Source organism: Molossus molossus, unplaced genomic scaffold, assembly GCF_014108415.1.
Source record: "Molossus molossus isolate mMolMol1 unplaced genomic scaffold, mMolMol1.p scaffold_m16_p_12, whole genome shotgun sequence".
NCBI lineage: Eukaryota > Metazoa > Chordata > Mammalia > Chiroptera > Molossidae > Molossus > Molossus molossus.
Window position 1 is genome coordinate 33,669,098 of NW_023425347.1, and position 27,555 is coordinate 33,696,652.

The following is a 27,555-nucleotide window of genomic DNA, read 5'->3' on the forward strand; positions in this document are numbered from 1 at the left end:
CAAAGAACACCACTGTTTTCAAGATCTGTGGTTTTCTCTTATAAGGGACCCATTCTGCTCTTATTTGGTTGTGGCACAAGGGGGCTTTTTGAAAGCATGGTATATTTCAATTAAAAGAAAAATCTCATTACAGCTGAGCAAATGTAGAGATGCTCTCGGTCATACACTTGCATTCCTGAAATCCTCTATAAATATATCTGCTGCTTAACATTAATGACACGCTTGACAGCCTCACCTAAAACATTTCTGTTTTTGCGTATAAAATTCTCTAATGGGATAGGGTCCTATGTGCACAGCTCCAATTTGGGTCTAAATTTTTTTTTCACTTCTGTTGAAGAACAGGTCCCCTGAAATTTGTGCAGAAGCAGATTGTCACCATACTAAGCATCTTTCTTCTAAACTACAATGGCCGCTGCTTACTGAGGCCACTATCATACATAGATGGGATATGCTCCTATTTAGGGCATGGACAGGATATTAATTGCACTTTAATACAAAATTCAAAGGTAATTTGTACACCTTCTCTTCTCTATGAAGTGATTACAGTTGTTTTGTACTTTTAGAGTGACATGAAGGCCTTAGTTCAAAAGACTATATGCCAAGAGTAAAACTAATTAGTTTTACTGTTATTATACTGTTATTATATTATATGTATATATTACTTCATTGAATATCTGCATTCCGAGAACCCTAAGTTTAGTCACCCTAAGCAGCCACATTAATCTAAAAAGTAAAGATAAGTTATCTCTACTCATCATTTTGTTCAACATAAAGTGGAGGTTACAATGCAAATTTTTTTTTTATCCTCACCTGAGGACATTTTCCCATTTTTTGTTCAGACAGAGTGGGAGGGAGAGAGAGGGGGAGAGAGAGAGAGAGAGAGAGAGAGAGAGAGAGGGAGAGAGAGAGAAACATCGATGTGAAAGGGACACATCAAGTGGCTGCCACCTACATGACCAACCAGGGCCAGGGACAAACTGCAACCTAGGTATGTGCCCTTAGCGGGAACCGAACCCGGGTCTCTCTGGACCGCAGGCCAACACTCTAACCGCTGCCCAAATTGGCCAGGGAACAATGCAAATTTTATAGCCAGAAAGACCTAGGTTTGAAATCTAGCTCTGTGCCAACCTCTTTAAATGGTGCAAACTCAGAAAAGTACCTGGCAGTAAATTACAATTATCAAGTTCATTATTTAATTAAGAAAATATGAGCTCGGCTTCTCTCCTGGGAAGCTTCTGGTTTCTGAAAAATTCACTTTACTGTATGTTCTCTCTATCTACTATTCATGGAAAGTACCTAAAAGAACCCCACATAAAGCTTTTAGGGTCTCCAATAATTTTTTAAGAGTGCAAAGGCCCTGCCCTGGCCGGGTAGCTCAGTTGGTTAGAGCATCACCCCGATACACCAGTCAGGGCATATACAAGAAGTAACCAATGAATGTAGAAATAAGTGGAGCAACAGATCGATGTTTCTCTTTTTCTTCCCCTCCCTCTCTCTCTCTAAAATCGATAAATAGAAATGAAAACAAACAAACAAAAAAAGAGTGCAAAGGCCCTGAAGCCAAAACATTGGCTAATGGCTTCTCTACACTGCAGCCAGAGTGATCCTTTGAGAACTCAAGTCTGATTGTGAATCTCACTTGCACAGAACCCTCTAATGCAGTGGTTCTCAACCTTCCTAGTGCCGCAACCCTTTATACAGTTCCTCATGTTGTGGTGACCCCTAACCATAAAATTATTTTCATTGCTACTTCATAACTGTAATTTTGCTACTGTTATGTCTTAGGCAACCCCTGTGAAAGGGTCGCTCGACCCCCAAAGGGGTCATGACCCACAGGTTGAGAACTGCTCTAATGGCTCATCTCGCTCAGAAAAGAGGTGGACAAAACACTTAATGAGCCTACAACACCCTCTCTAAATAACTACAACTCTTCCCCTGGCTCAGGGCCCTCCGTCCACACCGGCCTTCTTGCTGTTCCTCCACCATGCCAGGGATATGCTCTTCACTTCCTGCTCCCTCTGCTTGGATCTCTCTTTCCTCAGATATAAACGGCTCCCTCCCCTCTGCCAGGTCTTTGCCTTATGAGCCATATTTTTAATTGTTTCCAGCTCCAGATATTTAAATACTTGCCTATATTTTCCTCCTTATCTTTGCCACGTGTGTGTGTGTGTGTGTGTGTGTTTTAATCCTCACCCGAGGATATTTTTCCATTTATCTTCAGATAGAGTGGGAGGGAGGGAGAGAAAGGGAGAGAGCGAGAAACATTGACATGAGAGGGACACATCGACTGGTTGCCTTCCACTTGACCCGACCAGGGCCAGGCCGAACCACAACCGAGGTACTTGCCCTTGACCAGAATCGAACCCATGACTCATTGGTCCACGGGCTGATGCTCTGACCGCTAAGCCAAACCAGCCAGGCCTGCTACTTATATATTGTTTACCCTAACGACTCTGCCACAGAGTAAGTCCCAGGGATATTGACTGGTTCCTAGTCACAAAGGACGGGGGATCCAGTGGAGCTTTGCACTATGGTCTTGAATGAAAAACACATGGCTGATCTCAAGGGGTTATCTGGCTAAACCTTCAGGCAAGGCCATACTCAACCCCTGGCAAAGAGCACCAACTCTACTGCAGCTTTAAAACCTCCCAGGGACCCAGCCTCTAGGAAAATTTGTGGAAAGGCTGATGACTTGATGTCAGAAAATTCTTCCTTTTAAATCCTTATGTTATAGGTGGAACTTTTATTTCTTTTCAGAAGAGATGTACAAACACACTTCATATTCAATTGGAGATCCCTTCATACCCCTGGAAGTAATTATTAAAGTTCTCCTTGTCCTCATCTTAGCTGAAACATGCCAATGCTTTCCATTTGTCCCACGCAGATTCTACTTTTCAATGCTCTGATCCTCTTTGTGATGGTCTTTTATCTCTTTCCCAAGTTTTTCATCATCCTATTAGTTATGTAGCCTAACAATAAACTGTAAGAGTTAGTATGGCATCAAAAGATCCCTTGAGTCTGCTTCTTTATTACTGAGTTCCTGTGTATGCTTTTAAAATATACTAACAGCCCTGGCCGGTTTGGTTCAGTGGTTAGAGCATCGGCCCGTGGACCAGAGAGACCTGGGTTCAGTTCCCGCTAAGGGCACAGACCTAGGTTGAGTTTGTCTCCGGCCCTGGTTGGGGTCGTGTGTGTGGCAACCACTTGATTGTCTCTCTCACATTGATGTTTCTCTCTCCCTCTTCCTCCCTCTCTCCCTCCTGCTCTATTTGAAGATAAATGCAAATAATAAATAAATAAATAAATAAATAAGTAAAATGTACTAACACTCTGCCTTACAAAAGAAAAAATTGTCCCAAATCTGTTTGTGTAACTTGCAACTTCCTTCCAGAAAGAAATCAGTGTTCCTGATACAATGCTTAAGTATTGATTCTCATGAACTTTAATGACATTAAGAAACTGGGAAATTAGTTACCACCCAATGCTGTTGACCAGCTGTCAACCAAGAGTTCAATGGCCTTTAACCTAATATTATTTTCTTTTGATGTTGGATCTAACATTTTTCTAACCATTCTCTTTTCCTATAAAATGTTCCTACCAAGAGGAAATCTTTGAGTTAACCTACCAGAGAGCTTTTGCCTTACAGGAAATTTCTTATAAAACAACACAGTTGTCAATGCTTTTTTAAATGCAGGATCGATGAACTTGTTCTATAAAGGGAGAGACAGCAAATATGTAGGCCTTACAGGTCACATCTGGTCTATGTTGCATATTCTTTCAAATATTTTAAACCCTTCAAAAACTTAAATCCAGTCTCAGCAAGTGGGCCATAAAAAAACAGGCTGCAGACTCAAACTACCTGGGCCACAGATGGCCAATTCCTGTTATAGTGGTTCTTGGAGATCCCAAGGGGAGTTGCTCATCTCAAAAGGAACAGAGCTATTCGCAGCCTCTGGATCAAGGAACTTCTGGCATTTAAGCTATTGAGATCCTTTGGGTATCTCATCTAACCTTGGATTTTTTGCTGATCTGTGGCAATTTGAGTACTTGAATGTCAAAGTCTAATGGCCATCTAAAAGGATTGTTGTTCTGCTGGGCTTAAGGTGATTTACCATCTCAATTGAGAGCTTGGAGAGCAGTCTGGGCCCTAAAACTGAATAAACTTGGGGTTGGAGTTAAAATAGAACTCATTCCCAGGAGGAGATTAAAGAGGTATTTTGATAACTGTGTGACACGGGGGACGCCCCGAAAGGAAAGTCAAGCGCAGAACCCAGAGTTGCTGTCCCATGTCTTAAGTTTGAGAACTTCCCCGGCCAGTGTTTTGTATTTGACCATTCTGTGCTTAAATCTCTGTTATATTACTAAGAAAAAAACCAAAGCCCTTAAAAAAAAAGTTTAGAATGAGCAAGAATGCATTGTTAAGAGAAAAAGTAGCCAAACCTTAGAAATGAGGCAGACTATTCGCTCATTGTGATATTGAAGAACTGTTTATTGGCCCCTCCAAGCATAATTTAGGAAAATATACCTTCCTTTGACTTGCTAATTACTACTGATTAAATTCCAGACTTGTAGATTTTTGTCCAGTAAGAAAACACAAAACACGGTTTTTTATTGCCCTGAAGAACACTGCCTAGTTTTGTATCTAACCTAGCAATGTTATTCTAACATTCTTTTTTTCAAATAATTTCTAAATGCTCTTTGAACCGACTTTGCAATCCTGCCAACTCCTTCATTAAGGAGTTGAATAAATCTTTGACATGTTCTTTTTATATTTAAGAGTCATGCTTAACTTTTTGAAAATCATCCTTGACAACACTCACAAAAGTCTCAAGTTATTTTGTGTTTTACTTGCACTGAGTTCATGTATATATTTGCATTTGTATTTACATTTGCCTAACAGTTAAAATTGTATGTTTAGAGGCTTGCTATTTGCTGTGTCTGTAAGCAGCTATTTATAGTGCGCTTTTGCGGTCAGTGAGTTCTTGGGGCACCTACTCGACCTGCAGTTTCCCATTTGCCTAGAACACCTCTAAGAAGGAAGGCTAAGTGGTCACAGGAATTTGTCCTTTGTATGCTAGGAGAACAACTCCTTAAACAAATAGATTCACATTGAAAAGAAAAAACAAGGGGACATTTGCCTGGGTGATTTCATAAGGACGTGAAGAGAAAGAGTTAAGGAACATTTCTGCCAGGTCTTGGTCTGACAGTGAGTTAAAAGCATATTTTTAAATAGACCAAAACAAATAAATCTACAATGTATCAAGATAGTCCCTCCATCACCTCTCAGGCAACAGAACAATGAAAGAATATTAACCAATGAAAGCTTTTACTTTAAAAGATGCCTTTACCTCTTTCCAGAGAGAAATTAACAAGACTATAAAGTCTCAAATGAATAAAGTTCATATATCCCAGGCAGAAACAAATAAATGCTTATGGATATCTAGAATAAGGGAATGTAAAGAATATTTATTGCCCCAGAGCCCCACAACAAAAAGAGGGAAAAAATGCACAAAAGGGAAACTTGAGGTTAATGGATAGTATTCAGGTCACTAAGAATAAGGAACCAAAAATATGCAAATAGCGATCTAGTCAGCCTTCACCAGTCTTTTCTAGATTTCTTACCAGAATATTTAAGCCAAAGTAATTTAGTAGTGCTGTATTAGTACTCTGCAAACTACTATTGAATTACATAAAATTCAATGTTCAATTGATATTCCTGATAATGATGAATTAAACTATTTTGTTAAATATCTTAGCTTTGACTTTATACTAGCTAGGGAGATAATGCAAAAATTATACCTCATTTACATCCAAATGGTAAACACAGAGATACCATATAATCCAGCAATTCTACTTTTATACATATTTATCCAAAAGACATGAAAACATGTCCACACAAAAACTTGTATCTGCATATTATTAGAGGCACCATTCCTCATATCCCCAAGGTGGAAACAATCTTAGTGTCCACCAGTTGGTGAATGAATAAAGAAAATATGGTATATCCATATAATGAAATATTACTTGGCAATGAAAAGGAATAGCATATTGATACATGGTATAACTGATTAGTGGATGAACCTTGAATATATGCTAAGTAAAAAAAAAACCAAGTTACTAAAGATCACATATTGTGTGATATCATTTATATGAAATGTCCAGAATAGACAAATCTATAGATTCAGGATACAGATTAGAGGCTGTCTAGAGCTTGGGCAAACTGGAGGGTATAGTGGGAAGTGATAGCTTATTAGGTACAGCCTTCTTTTTAGGGCAATGAAAATGTTTCAAAATTAGATTATGGTAATGATTGCACAATTTTATAATTATACTAAAAAGCATTTAATTGTGTGCGTTAAACAAGTCAATGTTATAGAATGTAAATTATATCTCAATAAAGCTGTTAAAATGTATATTAGCTCATGCACAACTAATCTGTTCTTTAACAGGATACTTATTTGACTGGAAGTTACTAAATTCCTTATATTTATCTCATAAATCAGATCATTATTTACACTAAAAATTTAAGTCTTTGTAGATATGTTCAATAACATTGAATTATAGCTAGTTATAATTAACCTGTTTCTTTAATGGTGATAAATTTCAGGCATTTCTGCAGTAATATGAAACCACAAATGCCATAGTTTTTGATAGCTTTTTAACAAGAACCATGATATATTATTTTAAGTGGCAATGTAAAGTGTAATTTAAGATAACTAATTTTAAGACCTAGGACTAACATTAAAATAAAGTAATTATAAATAATCTTTGACAAAATACTATCAGGTGATAGTTTAGACTTATGTATCATGTCTTTATACATAAACATAATTTATTCTTCATAACACTCAAATATTACAACTATAATCATTATCTTATAACATACATTATAAAATTAATTTGCCCTGGCCAGTTTGGCTCAGCGGTTAGAGCGTCGGCCTGCGGTCCGGAGAGACCCGGGTTCGGTTCCCGCTAAGGGCACGTACTTCGGTTGCAGTTTGTCCCCAGCCCTGGTTGGTCATGCGGGTGGCAGCCACTCGATGTGTCCCTTCACGTCGATGTTTCTCTCTCTCTCTCTGTTCCTCTCTCACCCTCCCACTCTATCTGTACAAAAATGGAAAAATATCCTCGGGTGAGGATAAAAAAAAAAAAATTAATTTTATCTTAAAAACTAAAGTTTAACACTATTGTCATCCACCATTGTTTGGCTTATGTAATTTATATGATAAGTAATACATATTGAGATAAAATTAAATTTTGAATAGTTTAATATAATAGATAACTGGTAACTCAGAAAGAAAAATTATTTGGGGGATGGAATTTTCTCCGTATGAAGCTGTGAAATTACTTACTTACTATATATTCTACCCAGACGACAAAAGTTATTTTTTTCCTCACCCAATCCAAATGTGTTCTTTCAGAGGGGCAATTAGCTTCCTTGTTTTTGTGCTGTTTTTTTGATATTTCAAATTTATAAATAACTGAAAACAAAAAGCAGAATAAGAGCTATTTGGCCTCTAGAGAAACTAAAATTCTGAGATTTCTTATGTACCATCTGATTTAGTTGTTACTAGTTAATAAGCCAGCCACCAATATGACCTTTTCTTATCACTGGGCATCTATACTGTTATCCAACAACATTTTAAAATGTTGCTTTAAGATTATGTTCCAAATTTGTAGCAGTAAAAAAGGAGCATTTTTTAAATATTCAAAACATGTTTAATACACACTGGACAGCCTCCAGGTAGCACCATATGTCTGCTCCCCCTACTCTAATCCAGGATGTGACACTACCAAGTAAAAGGTATGCTAGAAATAATTAGTTTTAATTGATTTGTTCCTAACTCCTCAATTAGGTCAACAGGTAGGTTGTTCTGTTTATTGCAATCACATTTATGGGAAAAGCTGTCAAGTTAAAAAAAAAGTTAACAGGTAATACCCAGCTGGTGTGGCTCAGTGGTTGAGCATTGACCCATACACCACGAGGTTGCCAGTTCAATTCCTGGTCAGGGCACATGCCCAGGTTGTGGGTCCAATCCCCAGTGAGGGGGATGCAGGAAGCGGCCAATCGATGTTCTCTCTCATTGATGTTTCTATCTCTATCTTCCTCTCCCTTCCTCTCTCTCTAAAATCAATAAAGAAAAAAAATTTTTTTTAATGTTATTAGTGTGATTATATTGTTAGATAACTTTCAAGATAAAATAATCTTTGCATTTGTGTAGAAGAGTAAAATGAAACAGACTTACTTTAAGATTTTGTTCGTAAATTTTAAATAGCTGCATGTCAATCAAAGATGAGTGTGGCACTTATTTTTAGTCGTTGCTTTGTAGATTCCTTAGGATGTGTGTTATGTGTTGTTGATTTGGCTCTGACTCCTGGTGACTCAATCAATGAGTGATGTCCACTAAGTCCTGGCTTCAACAGCCCTACTCAGCTGCTGCAGACATCATGCCTATGGCTTCTTTTATGGAGTCAATCCATCTCCTACTTGGTTTTCCTCCTTTCTTGTTGCCTTCTACTTTTCTCAGCATCATTGCTTTTTCTAAAGAACTCTGCCTTCTCATAATGTGCATTAAGTAGGATAGCTTCAGTTTTGTCATTTTTACCTTTGGCAAAGTTTCAGGCTTAGTTTGCTCTGAGATCCACTTGTTTGTCATTCTGGTGGTCCAGGGTAGAGGTCTCTTTCAACACCATATTTCAAATGAATCGTTTATTTTTCTGCCAGACTTCTTCACTGTCCTTAGCATGTGGAATCCTAATTTCTAAAAATATGTTTGTAAAAGATTTTTACTTCTTCCTCTCCAATATATATGTCTCCCCACCCCCATCCTATTGCACTGGCTAGCCTCCTGTATAATGTTGATTGCGGATAAGACTTATACATGGAATCCAGCTAAAGGGATGCCCAGTTAATCGTTAACTGTTAGTCAAGAGTCTAGTAATCTTTTTTAATAAAATATTTTGTAAAATATTTTTTCTTTATTGATTTTAGAGAGAGAGGGAGAGAGAGATAGAAACATCGATGAGAAAGAACATCGACTGGCCGCCTCTTGCATGCCCTCCACTGGGGATCAGGCCCACAAATCTGGGCATGTGTCCTGACCAGGAATCTAACTGGTGACCTCTTGGTGCATGGGTCGACGCTCAACCAGTGAGCCACACTGGCAGGTGAGTCTAGTGATCTTGAATCCACATTTTTTATCTAGTCTAACAATGATATCTAACTATCCATTATTCTTATAAAATGTCCCTAGTAAGAATAAATTTTTGAACTGACCTATCAGAAACCTTTCCTTTTTTATGTCAGACTGAAATAAAACTTTAACATATGCTCATAAATGACTTATCCCAAAAGTTTTTTTCTAACGGTCAATTCCATCTACTAGTTATTTATCACTATCTCCTTAGGAATAATTTTACTTTTGCCCTCATGGCATATAGTCAGCCTTTCTCTATCACGTATTTGATTCACTTATTCATTAACCAAATATTCACTGATCCTTTTCTACATATTTGGTATTACTATAAAAATTAGTGATACAGAAATGAACATAAAACAAACAAAAATCTAGTATATTTGTATGGTTGATTGATTTGTTTTTCTTCAAGGTACAACTCTATTTAAATGTATTTCATGGCTTAGCTTTTGCTATTTCCTTTATTTTTATTTCATTTCATTTTGCAAAGCTCATTTCCAGTCCTTGCTTCAACACCGTGCTGCTCTCTCCACCATGGGGCCAGCTATAGACAGATCAGGTACATGTTTTATATGACGCAACCAGATCCTTAGATAAAATGCTGAACACTCAACTCAGATCTAAACCCTAGACACACCTCCAGTTGCTAGCTCCTCAATTTTAATTACTTTCTGGTTATAGGGAATCACACCTTTGTGCATTAACTAGAAAGCTGTGTGTGCAGGACAGTATTTCCTAATGTTGCCGATAAGAACATTAAGGATGATGACCTTGCTAATGTCAAGGGAAATAATACAAATTAGCCTGACAGTGTTTTCCTAATGAAGCTAACCTCATATTTATTTTTTAAAATACAAGGTGTTATTAGCTAAATAATTTTCTATAGTATTTTTCTGCAAGTCAGATTTATAGGTTATATCTTTCCAATTAAAAAAAAAAAAAAAAAAGATACTTGAACCTGTTTCTAATCTTCATAAATCTCTAAGATATTTGAGAAAGACTAATTAGCAATTTTTATTGATTTGACAAGTTCTTCATATACACAGGGAGAAGTCACAGGACCCATGAGTTTTCATATATTTGGTTTATTTAGTGCCTTTCCCCTAGGATTTATTTTGATGCCCTGATCTCATATTTTATATAATACTTGTTCCTGATTTCCAATCACATATAGAAATATTTTTGTGTACATCTTTCATGACTCCATTAAGGATAACTTCTAATTACATTATCAAACTTCATGACCAGAATTTAAAATAGTAGAAAGAGAAATGGATACCATCCAAGAAGGCAGGTTAGAAATGCTACTGTAAAATGTATCATTAACAGTCAATCCACGACTACTTCCTGAGGAGCACTGTCCTAGGCACTGTGAAGTGCTGTGGGAACGGAGGTAAACAAGACAGAAATGGCCCTCATGGCTCTGCCCTCACGGAAGTTCACTGCAGCTCTAAAAATCAAAGACAAAAGATGCTGACAAGCAGATATTTCTGAAGTTTGGGGGTAAAGGAAAGGGAAAAGACCAATTGGATTAAGTTAAGACCTGGAGATGAGAAGATGAGTTGTTTTGGGAGACGGGAGGAAGCGAGGGCCAACAGGTTCCACATGCTGAAGGCAGCCAGTGCAGCACAACGGAACCAAGCTCCTCGAACGCGCACAGTGCCTGACGAGACAGCAGAGGCTCAGGCTTATGCTCCCCAGAGAACCGGAGCACGGAACCAAAAATGAAAAAGCTAAGAATGACTTCAGAAGCCCCACCCTCCCCCAACGTCTACTTGTTATGAGCTGAAATCCCTGTGATAGGAAACATGGTGTTTCATATTTATAAATAAGTGGCTTAAAATACAAATGCTCTAATAAGGACAAACTCATTTATATTTATATAATTGACCAGTCACATGAAAGGCTATTATCAGAGTCTTTCCAGCATAAGAGAAGTAAATAAAGGATGTTGAGCATTTCAAGTTTGGGGAAGGCTTCTCAGCCTGGAAAAATAAGAATGCAGGTAGTGGAGGCTTGGGCAGATAACTTTATGAATTTAATAATTTTGCCAAGGTGTAACTGGAACAAGAAGAAGCCATATATTTTTTACATGTGTATTTCCGTTTAAGAGCCAATAAATACTGATGCTTTTTTATAAGGCAAAAGAACAAAACACAATCACACACACACAAAGCAAGCTAATTCCAGAAAATGTGTTAATGTATCATATGCATTATACACACACACACACACACACACTATTCTTTATGTCTTTTACTTCCACATGGCTCTTTCCTGAGTTTCTAACATAATACAGAATCATGCTACATCATGCGTTCTCAATATGGGGATGATTTTGCCTGTGTTGAAAACTGTTTCTGAGGAGCAGGGCAAAAAAGTCTTAAATGATGGTTTGTAGCCTGTCCAAAGGCCACATTACATAAACAGATATACATTGTATCTATGACACTATAATTTATCTAAAATAGGCTAGGGGAGGGAGAGTAATAATGAAAGAAAAGTTGAGCAACACTTTTCTATGAGCTCCATTATCTTCTCTCTAGGGTTGCAAGCTCTTGAGGCAGTTTTTTGATTTAGCCCAATGAACTTTCCTCCTGGCTCTACCTTCCCACCCTTCTCCAGTGTGGGAATAGCTTTGGTCCTTCTAGTCCTTAGAGTCCTTTAAAGAACATACAGTCCTCCTGGATTCCTTTGACTCAAAATACTTTAGTCATCTGAAATCCATTTAGCTAATTCCCTGAAATTTAAAACAGTTTGCTTAAAATTAATTTTTAAATTTGTCCAATTCTCCCTTTTCTTTTCTGAACTCTATTCATTGTCTGAACCCATATTATCATTTCTCTACCAACTGCCTTTCATAGTTAAATACACTGTAGACTAGAGAGAACACCTTTTATTTTTTATTTAAAAAAATGTTTTTCTTTATTTATTTTAGAGAGAGGAAGGGAGAAGGAGAGAAAGACAGAAACATCAATGAGAGAGAACATCAACTGGCCGCCTCCTACATGCCCCCCCTGGGCATGTGCCCTGACCAGGATCGAACCGGTGACCTCTTGGTGCATGGGTCGATGTTCAACCACTGAGCCACACTGGCTGGGCTAAGAAACACCTTTTAAAAGGACACCCATCCAACACCAGAAATTAATCCTAAATTCACTCCTAGAATTTGTAACAATGTATTATACTTCTGTTTAGAAGTATGGGTTGTTTCATGCCTCATATTGGAAAATAATAGTTATCCTCTACCTTTCAATACTTAGAAAATTTTCAATATATTTTTAACAAACTATTTTAAGCAAAGCTCTGAAACTACCCTCTTGCCCTTCTGTGCCAGCCCTGGAATCAAATGGGAGTATATTGACGTGCTAGACGTTCATGGCCATTCTAGTTTCTCTTGCCCACCTTGACCCCAGTCTCTTGCCCATTTCTATAGTCCAGGAATGAGCAACAGCTAGCAGGCCTCCGTCATACAGTACTGTAGTCATGCTTCACTGCTTTCACTTCTTCCTTCCTTTTTATTTTTCTCCCCTCTTATATTTGTGGTGAGACTGCCTGGGTCTTTTCTCTGTGCTGATTCTCTCATGAAGGTCACTTCTGGTTGTAGCCAACACACTGTTGCCATGCTTTGTCTTATTTCCAAGCAAAGGGGTTTGAAATCCTCCTCCCTTATCATCTCAACCTTCTCTCTAAGGTTAAGTGTTCATTTCCCTCAGGTAAATCTGATTCCTAATTAAAGACATCCATTTCAAATGTTACCCCATCTAAAATGCCAAACTACTCAAACATTGTTGACGTGCTCAATATACCTGCAACTAAGGATCTTATCACACCACCAAGGGAGCAATCCATTGATGAAAATGGCCCGGCCAGTGTGGCTCAATGGTTGAGCATCGACCCATGCACCAAGTCGTCACCAGTTCTATTCCCAGTCAGGGTATATGCCCAGGTTGTGGGCCCAATCCCCAGTGCAGGGCATGCAGGAGGCGGCCAATGGATGTTCTTTCTCATCAATATTTTTAGCTCTCTCTCCCTCTCCCTTCCTCTTTCTCTAAAAATCAATAAAGAAAAAAAAAAAGTACTATCTTACATGGTACCTAATGACCAAGGCTTTGTTTAAGAACTATTCCCTTCTAGTAAATGGAATGCTAGTTAAATTGGTGGAGAAGGCTGGGATGAACAAGTATCAAAATAAAAAGGAAGGTGCTAACAATCATGTAACAGAGACAAATAATTTGTGTGTCTTTCCTAATTGATATAAAAATCTCTCTCAGAATATTTGACTTATCTTTCATTCAGGAAATAGAAACCATATATGTTTTATACAAAGCAAAAATTTTAAAGAAATAGAAAAATGTCCCTGCCCTCAAAGAGTTTATAGTCTTTCATAGGATATTACTTGGGCAAATAACTTAAAAAACAAAAATAAAATTTTTAATTAAAACAACTACAAAGTATCACCTCACACCTGTCAGAATTGCTGCCATCAACAAATCATCAAACAACAAGTGCTGGCGAGGGTGTGGAGAAAATGGGACTCTAGTACACTGCTGGTGGGAATGCAGACTGGTGCAGCCACTATGGAAAACACTATGGTGTTTCCTCAAAAAATTAAAAATTGAACTGCCATTTGATCCAGTGATCCCACTTCTAGGCATATACCCTAAGAAGCGTGAAACACCAATAGAAAGAATATACGTACCCGTATGTTCATAACAGCACTATTTACAATTACTAAGATCTGGAAACAGCTCAAGTGTCCATCAATAGATTAGTGGATAAAAAAGCTGTGGTACATGTACACAATGGAGTACTATGCAGTTGTAAGAAAGAAAGATCTCTTATCCTTTGCGATGACATGGAAGGACCTGGAGAGTATTATTCTAAGTGAAACAAGCCAATCAGAGAAAGACAACTATCACATGATCTCACTTATCTGTGAAATAGAAGGAACAAAACAAGCTGAGGAACAAAACAGACCCAGAGATATGGAAGTGGGGTACAGACTGACAAACCTCAGAAAAGGTGGATGTGGGGGAAGGGAAGAGATAAACCACAGAACTTATACACATGTATGCGTAAACAAGGACACAGACAATAATGCTGGGTGGGGGCAGGATTGGGAGGAGGGTGTCAATGGGGGGAAAAAGGAGAAACATCTGTAACAAAAAATAAATAAACAAAAATAAAAATTGTGAAAAACATTAGGTATACATGTTGTCTGAATTATAGGTGAACAGACAAAGGACTTAAAATGCAATGTACAAGAGCTCAGTTAGGATATAGTGTTTAGGCTGGGCCTTGAGGGAGATGCCGAATTTCAGTGAGTAGAGGCTCAGCTAAGGGCGAGGTGTGTGGTGGGGAGATCCTGGGTTTGTTATGGTGCCTTCCGTGAGTGATAAGCAAGGCTGAGAAATCAGGAGAGGCAGAAAACAGGAAAGTGTTTTTGCCAAAAAATACAAATTCCAACTGATTGAAACACGGCTACTAAGGTTCTAAAAAATGTGCAGAGTGGAACAAAGGAAAAACTATGTAAGATGAGCGAACACACGTAAGTCTGGACTACAAAAAAAGGATGTGATTCAAAAGCTAAAGATGCAAAAAACAGGATTAGACCTTTGTGCAGCCATATGAAGAGGGAATCATGGACAGCGCTGACTAATCGCTGTATGCATGTAAATATACAAAAAAAAAAAAAAATACAGTAGAAATTTCAATTAGCACTAGCTAAGATACAGGGGTATTCATCCATCTCATTTACTAAGCACCTATTAGGTGACGGGAGCTGGCCTTTGTATGCACTGCTATAGTTAATCCAAACAATGATCCAGACAGGTAGGCTTTATGACCCCCACTACACGAGGAAACAGGGGCTCAGAGAAACTGCATAATGTGAATTAACTGACACTCCTACTGTGCAGTAGAGCCAGAATCTGATACCAGCTTTTCCTATCTTGAGGCTAAGCTCTTTACCCCACTCCAATGTAGGATGATTTATATGTTAAGATAAATTAAGTGGCCCTGGCCGGTTTGGCTCAGCAGTTGGAGCATCAGCCTGCAGACCAGAGAGTTCCGGGTTCGGTTCCCACTAGGGGCACGTACAAAAAAAAAAGATGAATTAAGTGGATTCAAGGATGCCTCCATAGTAATTTTACCCTTGCTGGTTGCACTATGCTTTCATGAGTGATCCAGAGATGGAGAGACAGTCAGTCTTCTTTTTTTTTTTTTTTTAATTTTTTTTCTCCTTTATTGATTTTAGAGAGAGAGGAAGGGAGAGGGAGAGAGAGATACAAATATCGATGAGAAAGAACATCAATTGGCTGCCTCCTGTATGCCCCCCACTAGGGATCAGGCCCACAACCTGGGCATGTGTCCTGACTGGGAATTGAACTGGCGACCTCTTGGTGCATGGGTTGACACTCAACTGCTAAGCCACACCGGCCAGACCAGTCAGTCTTTGGAAGTGTGATGTATGTAGCCTATCAATCCATCATCGTCATATGGATGAGAATAGCTGATGAGCAGAAGTGAAATGTTGATTAGGTTAAGCTCTTAATCAGTCATTAATAGAGATAGATCAGTGGCAAGAACAGGGGTTTGGGAAACAGATGGCCCTTATTCCAAATTTGAATTCTGTAATGTACTAGTTACATGAAAAATCCTGAACAGATGAGTTGACTTCCTTGACCTCAGATTTTTCATACAGTCATAATGGTAAGTTAACAATACATTTATGTAGGAGAAAAAAGAGGGAGCTTTGGATAATGGAAAAGTATATCATTAAGGCTAATAAGGAGGTTTGGCCTCATTCAGGCATTAATCCAGCTGAATGGTCTTGGGCAAGTCACAAACTCTGAGCCTCTTTCTTCAATGAAATGTGGATGGCATCATCTACCTTAAAGGTTTGTTGTAAGAGTCTGAGCTAATGTGTCAGGTACCTAGACCAGTTACACTAAATCTTTAACACAATGCTTGACAAAGTACTTATAACTTTCCACCCCATTTTTTTAAAAACTTGGGCTTTATTATAATGCTATTGGTGACTATAACTTAAAAATATTACAGACTATTAAAACATCATAATAACAATTTGGTAAAACTGGATACCTTAGAAGTTAAAATATTGTTAGCTTTGTATTCTTTTTAAAAGATAAACTGACAAACTTCACATGAGGGGGAAATGATTCATTCTTTTCTCTTACATTTTCCCTATACATTTTTTTCACTAAAAGCATTCTCTTCTAAAAAAACATTTCATTAAGTAAAGTGCTTAGTCAATCTGAGAAACAAGAACAAAGGCTTTGATCATTCTATTCATAAGAGAACTGCTAAGCATGCTATCTGACATGATTGTGTTAGTGGGCCCTATCGGTGATCAAAATCTCTTCTGTGAACTATAAAACACCCATCCTTGCAGCTGCTACCCATCTTCCTCTCAAAAGCAAAGAAACAACCTAACCTAAAGAGAGTGTTTAAGTTAATGACTCCAAAGTAAAGCAAATCAGGGTTACACTCTTGCTCTTCCGTATTTAAACAAGTCACAAGAAATGCAAACATTACAGACCATAGCTGTATACATCTAATCTGTTATCTATGTCTCCACACCCAACACATGGTTTATGAATCTGAGCAAGTTTTGTGAAGTTCAGCTTTCATTTTGCGTTTACACAAATCATTTTTTAAAACATAAAGAATGCATACACTTACAAAGCTGATTGGCCATGACGATTTTTCAGTGCTGTGCCCACCAAAAGGGTTACCACTACTTTTTCTCTTCTCATCTAGATGGCATTTTGAGTGACTTATGAAGAAGTCTCGTGCATGCCTTAGGAAACTACTGCATACCAGTCCCGAATGTGACCGGTGCTGGAGGCTACATTTCTTACATTACCTTGGGCTTGTGAGAAGTGTGTGACTAAAACAGCGCTGCCATTTTCTTTACCTATTCCTCCCCCATAAGGCTGCGTTAAATAGGGTCATTCAAGCCTCCCTCTGCCCAAAGCCAGCACTCCCACAAAGATTGATTGATTCTCGTTTTTTTTTTTTTTTTTTAACTTTAAGGGAGATAGGGACTTGAAAGTGTTTCCTAGCCGGTTTGCTGGAAGTTTCAAGTGCGTTAAAAGGCTTTGAAACCAAGTGAAGTGGCTTTAACACTGAAATACCCGTCCTCGGATGTGGGCTAGGTGTCTATGTTCTAAAAAACTAGAATCTGATGTACACGGGCTGGTGTGGGGTGGGGGAGGGAAGAACCGGCGGAGGGAGAAAAGAAATTAGCGTCTACAGAGCACATCCAAGGGCTTCCTGAGTTGCTCACTCCATCCCTTACCACCTCGTTTCTGGGAACCGATGGAAAGGGAAAGACCGGCGAGCCTGAGTTTGGGTTCAAGCGGCGAGCGGTCCCGGCCTCAGCCGTGGGCTCACACACCTGGCTGGTGGGGCCCGCGCGATACGGCTCAACCCTCGCCCCCTCGGGTCCTGCCAGGGAGCGGCATCCCGCTCTCGGTGCCTCCGGAGGCCTTCACATTCCTCTGTCTCCAAAGTGCTAACTTCAGGGGCTGGGGGGTGGCATGGGGACAGCAGACCAGGACAGGCAGGCCCTGGGGTCTCCGGAATTTTTAAGGTAGTAGAGAACCACGACAGCCACCGGAGAAAGCCCCGTTTTCTCCTGCCCGCCACCCCCATCCCCCAAGTCCGCAGAACCTGCCGCGGCCAGGCTGCGCTTGGCGCCAGGCTGGGGACCCGCGCCCGGAAGCCGGGGATGGGTGGGGTAGGGTTTGGCGGGTCCCTGAGCCCCAGCAGCGTACAGGGACCACACACTGGAGGCCACCACGTTCTGCCTGCCCGAGAGCCGGGAGAAGGCAGGGACGAGCGAGGCGGGGTGAGTCCTGGCTCCAGCGCACCTAGCGGACCGAGCCCGCGGTCCTCTGCGGGCCGCCCCTCTCCATCCCTCTGCGGTCCCGCCCTTACCTCTGGGCGCGAGGGTGCCGGCTGCAGAGGGTGCTGGGGAGCCGCGCGGCGTCTCCCGGCGGGGCTCAGCGGCGGCCAGCGACAGCGGGGTCGCCTGCGGGGCCGCTGCTCATGGCTCGTGGCGCCCGGAGCACTGCGGCCGCGGCCACGGCGGCGCCTTCCTCCTCGTCCTCTTCGCGGGCTCCGAGCCGGGACGCAGCTAACGCCCCTGCCCCGCAGTCCTCCTCCTCTCCGCCTCCTCGGCGCGGACCGAGCCGCCTCCAGCGCCGCCCCGCGCGCAGCCGGGCCAGCGGCAGCCAGCGCCGCCCAGCGCCCGGCCCCGGGGTCGCCGCCGCCGCCGCCCGCCAGCCAGCCCACCCCGCGGTCCCAGCCCCCCTGTGACGCAGGCCGCCGTGCCCGGGAACTTCCTCCCCTGCAGAGACCACCCCGCGCCGGCCACTCGCCAGGGAGAGCTGCCGCCCGCCGCTGGGGACTTTCTTCAGGATGTGGGAAAAAATCCTCCCGCGGCTTCCCGGCGGGGCCGCTCCGGCCTCCGACCCGCCCACCTGGCGGCTCTGCCGGGGAACCGGCTGGGTCTAGCGACGCCCCCATTCCTAACAATGCGCGGAAAACGAGGCTTCGCCGCGCGCGGCGTCTGCGCCGCTGCTGCAGATCCTCCCCGGGTAAGTTGGAGGGGACAACTACCACTAAAAACAGCCCCTCTGGGAACTCCTGAGAAGGACCTGGGTCCCAGTAGAGATCATTCCGCCTCCTTATTTCCCTTCCCCCTCTACGAACCGATGGGTGGGAGTAGTCGTGGGACGCATTGAGTTAGACGCAGAAAGAGGAAGGCAAACCCCAATTTCCTTGGACCATGAAGTCCACCAGCCCTTTGACACTCAAGTCTCCTCTCCCGCAGGAACCCCCATGTTCCAGGACACTGACAGCCGGGCTCCCCGATCTCTCGGCAGCAGGTTTCTGGGACGCTGAAATTGAATGCACTGCCTACAATTTCATGCTTTGCATACAGGAGTTGCCTGTGCGCGTCATAACCACCTGTTGTTTAAGAGTATGGGGGAGGGGTTCTTATTAACCTGAGCCGTGCCTTTCTTCTCCACACTCCTCTACCCAATTTCAGGATGAAAAAGCAAACTCTGTCTTCTTGAAAGCTGACAGCAATCTATACGGAAAATCTACCCAATGAAAAATGTACAGACACGATTACTAAAGTAATGTAGTGTTCTGGGATGCTTTATCAATACCAGCTGTTCTGCAAGCACCAAAAATTAAACAATTGCTCTGTCCCGGTAGCCAAGAAAAGACCGTTGTATTTGAACAGAGCAATTAATAGACAACTAATAGTCTTTCACTGGTTGGTCTCTTGTTACACAATCAGCCTTAAGAAAGTAGGAACTTCCTTTTACCCCATTTCTATTTCCAAGCCGGAATGAAAAATGGTCCAAAAGCTGTTCTCTTGGGCTTTATCTGCTTTCCCCCAGTTCACATGGCAAACTCCTTCACTTTTGCAGTTCCAGTACTGTTTTTGGATTTCCTTCCTGCAAGACTACTTTAAATCCTTTTAGCCCTTAGAAGATGGCTCCAAACACCAGACTTAATTTACCTATATCAAGACAAAAATTTAGGGTGGGGCTTTCCTAGACAGGTGGAAAAATTCTTAGAGAATTCCTAGGGAAAAGCCAGAGGCTGACTTTAAAAATTTGCTAAAAATTTTGAATGCCTTGCAAGGCACCAGGTACAATCTGAGGTAGCATCAGCTCTTAAATGTATTTAAAGGCTCCATGAGGCAAGTACTAAGGGCACAGACCTGTGGTGGTCCTGCAAGTGCTTTCTGAACACACCTCTATCCTGCACGGCGGGCACCCAGACCCCAAGCGTAGGGACCCTCTAAATGCTGCCTTGCTACCCAGTGTCAAAGAACCATTCAGCCCTGAACTTTGGACTTATATGAACCAGGAATACTGCTCTCTCTGTGTAAATGTAAAGAAGTAATGGCTACTTTTAATTTTTTTTAATCATCAGTGATCTAACTACTACTATAGGGTATTATGAGAATGAGCTAACATATTGAAAGCAACAAGAACAGTGCCAAGCACTTTATACTCAATCAAGGGAGCTGTTATGTACCTTTACTACTCTTCATTGCCCTGAAAGCAAAGCACTGGGGAGAGCAACAGGGTTTTTAAATGGGATATGAACCCCACAAGTTGAGTCTCCCTGTTCTCCCCTTCTACTCGATAATTGCAATACTTTAGTCTACTCTGTACCTCCTTTCTAATAGGGTGAACTAGATAGCTTTCATGTAGCCAGGTGATTCACATACACACTAAAGTCAGAGGGGCACTAGTCTCAAAATCACTATGTAATACTGCTTGGGTCATTTAAAAAGAAATTATAGCGTGTAAACCTTAAGTCTAGTCCCCTCACCTCAGTCAACCTAACTCAAGTCTACATTCACACTTATCAGGCCCTCAGTAAAGCACCAGGTGGATCAGCAATCAGTCAGCCAACTTCTGTGAATGCTGGACCCTGAGAGTTTTAAAGAAGTATAAGGCTCATTTCCTGACTTCAGGGTGTTCACAGAGCATGGGAGAGGGAACCTGGCAGGCACATGAATCACAATAAACCATTTCAAACTAAATATAAATGAAGTTCAGAGAAAGGAGAGGGCACAGTGGGCAGGGTGTCTATACGGAGCCACCACCCTTCACTGAATGAATACTGAGTTCTTCAGACCAAAGTTTGACATTCCAGATGGGCTTCCAGAATGAGTTTCCACACTTAGACTCCACATAGCTACAAGTAGGCCATATGCTGGCTGGCAGTAGGGAGTAAAGTAGATTTTTCTGGCAAGTACAGGGCTCTGGTAAGGGGTTTGGAATGATACAGAATTGGGCTCAAATGCTGGGTCTACAACTCACCAGCTATGTGACTCTGAGCTCCCACAACACTTGCTTTTTGCACCTGTTTTAACACCTACCGTGATGTGCTGCCATTTCTCTCTACGTTTGATCTACTACTGCATCTTCATTCATCTCTATATCAACACCTAGCATAGAGCCTGGTATTAAATGTTGAAAGAATGAGTTTTAAAGTTTTGTGCTGGCTCTTACTTTCAGTGTAACTTGTACTAAGCTAAAGGGCCTAGAATCCCCATGAACCCTTTAGTTCATAGAGTTTATGTTGAAGTGAACTATTGTGTATATGTATCTGCTTAAGCCTTGATTTCTCAGTGCTGGGCTTGCGCTTTAAGACCAACCGGCCATTCCAGCCGTGTTTTATGTTTGATGTCAGTTGATCCTGCCTAGTAATACTGAAAGTAAAATCTAAATTCTAAACCAAAACCAGCAGCATTCTCTGTCCACTCTGCACATCTACTCCCCAGACCGTGTCTGAGCTTTGTGGGAAGATCCAGAGCTAACAGAAAATATTGTTTTGAGTCTCAGCTGTTAACACTGTTGCGGCCATTAGCACTTTCTGAATTAAAAGCTGCAAGATAAAACCCACCTTTAGCAATCATGTTTAAATCCTTGACTCTATGCCATTAAAAATGCTAGGACAGCCCTGGCCGGTTTGGCTCAGCAGTTAGAGCATCAGCCTGTGGTCCAGAGAGACCTGGGTTCAGTTCCCACTAAGGGCACATACCTTGGTTACAGTTTGTCCCCAGCCCCCTGGTTGGTTCATGCAAGTGGCAGCCACTTGATGTGTCCCTTTCACGGCGATGTTCTCTCTCTCTCTCTCTCTTTCTTTCTCTCTCTCTCTCTCTCTCTTCCTCTCTCTCCCTCCTACTCTATCTGAACAAAAAATGTCCTCGGGTGAGGATTAAAAAAAAAAAAAATTGCTAGGACAACCAGAATTAAACTTCCCCAGAAAATGTCCTGTGAGTCAGTTGCCCAAGAGGTGGCAGTTGAAGTTGTGCCAGAGGAGAGGGTGGTGGTGCTGAGAACCTAAAAATAGGATACTATAAAACTTTAGGTCAAGTTCTTCTAAAACCAGCCCTTTATATTATATACCCCTCCCCCATACACACACACACACACACACACGATAGAGTAGATGGTCCCACTAACTTGTGAGATATTCCTTGGAAATAATAATAATGAATCAGCACTGACTAGGTATACACTGTGCACTAAGTACAACCTAGCTTTATATATCTTGTTTAATCACCACAGCTATCCACTAGGTAGGCAGTGATTTTTATCTCATTGACAGGAGAAACTGAGGCATGTTATTATGATCAAGCCACTGGCCAAAGGTCATGTGGCCAATGAGTGGAAGAGTTAGGATTTGGAACCAGGTAAATCTAATTTCAGAGTCCTCATGCTTAACTACTAAGTCACATGGCAAATGTATATTCATTTGTAAATTGAATTCATCAGTTATGATTCAGCAAGGTTAATGATTTTCTTCATTTGTTTTTGAAATTGCATTCATTTGCGCTTTTCCCAGTAGTGTACTCACACCCTACGTGTGTCTTTGTGAGGTGATTTTACAGCTCAGCTTTAACTGAAAAGCATTTTATGACTGTAAACAAACTTTTATTTTTACTTTCTAAAGTAGTTTTAATATCACACAAACAGCTTTTAATTCTAAAGTGAGAGAAAACAGAGGTAGCCAAGAATAGCCCCCCATAGGCCTCTGGGGGCCCTGACCAGGTTAGCAGCTGTGAGGAGGGACCTATGCCTCAGGAAGAGCCAGAGGCCATCCCCGCCCCTTGGAAAACTGGTTTCCCAGGGGAGCACAGGCATCTCGGCCCAGGCCACTGCACCACTGAAAATGCCCTCAATCCCTGTTCATTTAACTCTGCCCAAAAAAGGGGTGCTCTCCCCAACAGACCCAGAACCAGCTTGCCCTGCCACAGGAAGGGTTATCAGCAGGGTCGTCTCTGGCCTCCCCTGCAGAGAAGGCTGTGCACAGCCCCGCATAGCACCAACCAGGGGCGGTCCCAGTAGCTGCCGCGTGCTCACCAAGGACAGGAATTCTGCCATCAGGGCCTTTTCTAGGTGGATCTGCTGCTCCAGCGAGCCCCCCTGAAGCCTGAGGGCCGCCAGGTCTGCATCTCCTGGGTGCTGGAGTAGAGAAGCAGTTAGGGGCTCCAAACGGGGTCTGCTCCTCCTCCACAGGGCAGTGAAGCCCTGGGGAGCCTCCCCGCAGGCCGAGGCCCAGCTGCTGTTCCAGCACTGCCCGAAGCCCCTGCAGCCTGTGCAGACAGTCTCACAACGGCCTGCAGCCCCTCCAAGGTAAGCAGGCAGTGATACTCCTGCATCCAGTCCACGGGGTCTTTTGTGAGCCACCCCCATTCACAGTCTCAGCAGTAAGCAGGCCTTTTGCAGCGCCCCACCTCTGCCTCCAGCTCTGCAGCACTAAGCCTGGAGCTGGGCCAGCCCGAAGTCATCTGCATTTTCTGGAGGAACTGCGTGTTAGAGGACATGGTGGCATCCATGGAGTCGCTGGTCTTGTAGAGCTGAGCTGGGCCCACAGGGGCGAGTTCTGAGAAGCCGCCTTCCTGAAGGCTCTGGGCAGCTGCAGCAGGGTCCCCTTCTCCTTGAGCGTGCAAGCACCTGGGGCCTGAGGAGCAGTCGATGGAGCTATCTGTTGGTCCCTGAGGCCTGTACAGTCTTGGCAGCTTGGGGCCCTCTCCCTGTACAGGTCTGATCCCCGCTGACAGAAGCCTTGCTGAGGGAGGCCCTTGGCAGGCACGGTGGTCTGCCCCTGAAGGGGGTTGTTTGAGAAGCCCGGGGTGGAGCAGAGGCTGTGATAGCAGAAGTGGCAGTGGACCCAGACGTTAGGCTGGAGGCCTTGTCTCTTTCTCCAGCGGTAGAAATGCCCTTTCGCACATGTACAGCCTTCCCCAGTGCCTGGGTTAGAAGCTCCAGCTCCTTAAAGTCTTGGGGGCTGGTGTGTTTGCTGGAAACGGGGCCTCTTCATTAGTTTCTGGACCTGGGGTTGGCTCCAGAGGTGGGGTCTCAGCTGGTTCCCAAGACCTCAGCAGCCGCCAGGAGACTCGCAGGCTCCGCCCGCTCCAGCCCCCGCAGTTGTTGGCACAGGTGTCCATGGCTCCTGCAGGCCGACCACCAGCTGGCGCGAGCAGCCGACCCGCAGCGTGAAGACGGCAGTCGGTCTTCATGATTTCTGAAAACAAACTTCTTTTTTTTTAATCCTCACTCGAGGATATTTGTCTATTTATCTTCAGGTAGAGAGAGAGGGAGAGAGAGAGAGAAACATCAATGTGAGAGGGACACATCAACTGGTTGCCTCCCAGATGACCCCGACCAGGGCCGGGGATGAACTGCAACCGAGGTACGTGCCCTTGGCTGGAATCGAACCCAGAACTCATTGGTCTGAGGGCTGATGCTCTACCGCTGAGCCAAGCCGGCCAGGGCCTGAAAACAAACTTCTTAATGAAAGATCATGAAGTGCCTGTGGCTCTGTATTTAGGCAACATGAAATATATCAGGCAGAGAGCCTCATTCTTATTGTTTATATGGGACAATGATATATAAGTCACATGAAAGAAGTTTAGAGTCAAAAATGAGTTTTACGTTCTCAGCAGTGATTTTTTGATACCCAAATGCCACCACTGTAACTGTATTACTAAACAATATTTGCTTGCTACCATTAAGCACATACAGTCACTGAACTGAGAACTTTCATGTATTATTAACTCATTAATTAAATCTACAAATACTGGCTCTAGCCATGAACTGAATTATTCAAAAGATAATGAAACACTCTTCAGGGTTTTAGAACTTGCTTATTTATTAAAAAAATAAATTAAAGTAGGTCTCATAAGGAAGGTAACTCATTTCTCACAGGACTCAGCATATTCAGCCATTTCTTAACACTGTATCATATTGTGCCTATAGAATGTACCATAGAACATCTCAGATCCAGTTTAACATCAACTTGCTTCAAATTTCAGTGACATCAGCCCTGACAAAGCACAGAATTTCAAGCCCAAGGAATTGCTTTCTTCCTTTGACTAAGAAACTTCTCTTTTTCTGAGCCATAAAGGTCGAGGGCTCAGGAAACCTTATCAGAGTAGTGAAACTGAAGATGCTCTTCTTATCACAAGGCTCTCTTTGACAAGGATCGGGGGTGGTGCTTTGCTTGCTTAGAAAATGCTATAGCCGTCCCAGGTGCTCTCAAAAATACCACCTCACGGTGACACAAGATGCATTTTCTTGAGCCTTTTGGGGGTTTATTTATTTTTTTATTCTCACCCGTGGACATTTTTGCATTTATCTTCAGATAGAGTGGGAGGGAGAGAGGGAGGAAGAAAGAGAGAATCATTGACATGCGAGAGACACATCGAGTGGTTGCCACCCACACGACCTCAACGGGGGCCGGGGACAAATTGCAACTGAGGTAGGTGCCCTTAGTGGGAGCCGAACCCGGGACTCTCCGGTCTGTGGGCTGACGCTCTAACTGTTGAGCCAAACCGGCCAGGGCTGGAGTTCACTTATTAATTTCCTAAATGCATTCATGTGGTTTACCTTTCAGGGGGGTGGGTGAGGAGCCAAGGAGGAGGCCTGGTTTGCCTTCTCAGTATCAGTGATAGTGATCATTAGTGGTCACTTTTATTGCTATTTGTGAAAAGATCATGAACTGGGATTAATGAGACCTGGTTTCCAGGCGTGGCTCTGCCAGTGGTTAACTTCGTGACTTGGGACAAGTCTCTTACTATCTTTTCATCCTCATCTGAAATGTAGGTGTTAAAAGGGACGATTTCTTAAGACCTGTTCGATGCTAAAACTTTTCACATCCATCTTAAAACGATGCATATTAATCTTTCCTAGATTTCAGTCAGTCATGGATATAATCACCAACATGTAATCAAGGAAGGAGGAAGTCATCCATTTCTTCTCTCTACGGGAAATGTGTCTGAAGCAGGGCAGACTAAGGTGAAATCTTCCCAAAGCACCTTTGTCTTCCGCCATCCATTGCCGGCGAGACAGAGCCATTCCTCTCCTGAGACGTTTCCACGCAGCCCTCTGCAGAACTCTAACTTGGAGTACCCTGAGAAACCGGGGTCCTGTGGTCAAATTCATTTGGGGAGCACTGTATCCCCCTTAGAGCTCCACAGTGCATAGTAACATGCTTAGTGCTCTGAGAAGTCCTGCATTAGCAATACTTGTCAACTTTGCTGAACCTGGCATTTTTTAAAGTTTATTTGATTATAGAACTCAGAATAGAATGTCTGAGTTGTTGTTCTAGAGATAAAGACTACAGAACCTTCGTAAGACATTGTTATTTAAAGAGAAGGAAATGATATGCCCTATTAACTCATGTAATGAATGCCTACCAAGATCAGCCCTCTTGGAAGATACTTTCTGCAGCTATTTTCCTTACAAACGTCAGCCATAATGCAGTGCGTGTCATCTTTAGTAGGAAAAATAGCATCCATTCTCACTGGTAACAGTGTAGCACTATTTTCTTCTACTCTGAGGAATATCCCCTTGCATTTACATATTCTTATTACCTCTGAATTCTTTGACATCCTTTTTGAAATAGTTAAAACGAGTGTGAAGACAAACACATACATTCTGAGCACTCAAAGGGCTGGCATAGTGTAGTTTATTAATGACTGTTGGGAGACAATTTTCCATGGGTCTATATTATTTCTGTATCTCTTATTTCTCACACACAGTGAGCAAGGCACTGCACGTCTTATGAGCAAAGGGCAAGCATACTTACTGTCCAGTATAATAATGTTTCTCTCCAGGACAAAGCACAAGCATACTTACACTCATTATAAAAGCTTTTGATTCCCTAAGCTAATGGTTCCTCTCCTCTAACACAACTACTGTTGCTGTGCTGGGGCTCCAGGAACTGACACAAAAATGCTGATACTCTGGCTACTGCTGTTGCTATGAGTAATAAACTGTCTTTCATCTCTGATTCAGGAGTTTCATGTCTTCTACCAGCATCCAAGAAACTGTGGCAGGCAAGTATTTTTAGCTCACAAGAAATAAAGTCTTAGACTTTTCACAGGTTTTTATTACAACGGGCTTTTTCTCCCCTGTCAATTGAACATTGGTAGAATAACTTGACATCGTTAGTTGTTCTCCCTCCCTGGATCATTCCTGGTCATGTGACTATTTCCTCCTCTGACTGCTTCTCTGGGCTTGTTGAACCCATCCCTGTTTCTGAGGAACATTTAATAGAGGGCTAGTATTAGTGATGCAGTCTGATTACGGAATATCAAAAAAAGGCACCATGAATTTCTGTCCAGCATGATAGCATTTCATTAAAATGATTACAGCTCAGCTGGTGTGACTCAGTGGTTGAGCGTCAATCCATGCACCAAGAGGTTGCCGGTTCGATTCCAGGTCAGGACACATGCCCAGGTTGTGGGCCAAATCCCCAGTGGAGGGATGCATGAGGCAAC

At 42.3% G+C, this 27,555-nt stretch overlaps 1 protein-coding gene and 1 pseudogene across 1 annotated transcript in view; both read right to left on the reverse strand.

Moving 5' to 3' along the window:
• LRRC8C (leucine rich repeat containing 8 VRAC subunit C) overlaps positions 1-18,340 on the reverse strand; it is an 81,021-nt gene extending 62,681 nt beyond the window's left edge. Inside the window, exon 1 of the mRNA XM_036256702.1 lies at positions 18,165-18,340. The gene's annotated coding sequence lies outside the window, so the exon portion shown is untranslated. The remainder of the gene's footprint in view (positions 1-18,164) is intronic.
• Positions 18,341-23,034: 4,694 nt separating this feature from the next.
• LOC118626726 lies at positions 23,035-26,571 on the reverse strand (annotated as a pseudogene).
• Between the last annotated feature and the right edge of the window lie 984 nt (positions 26,572-27,555).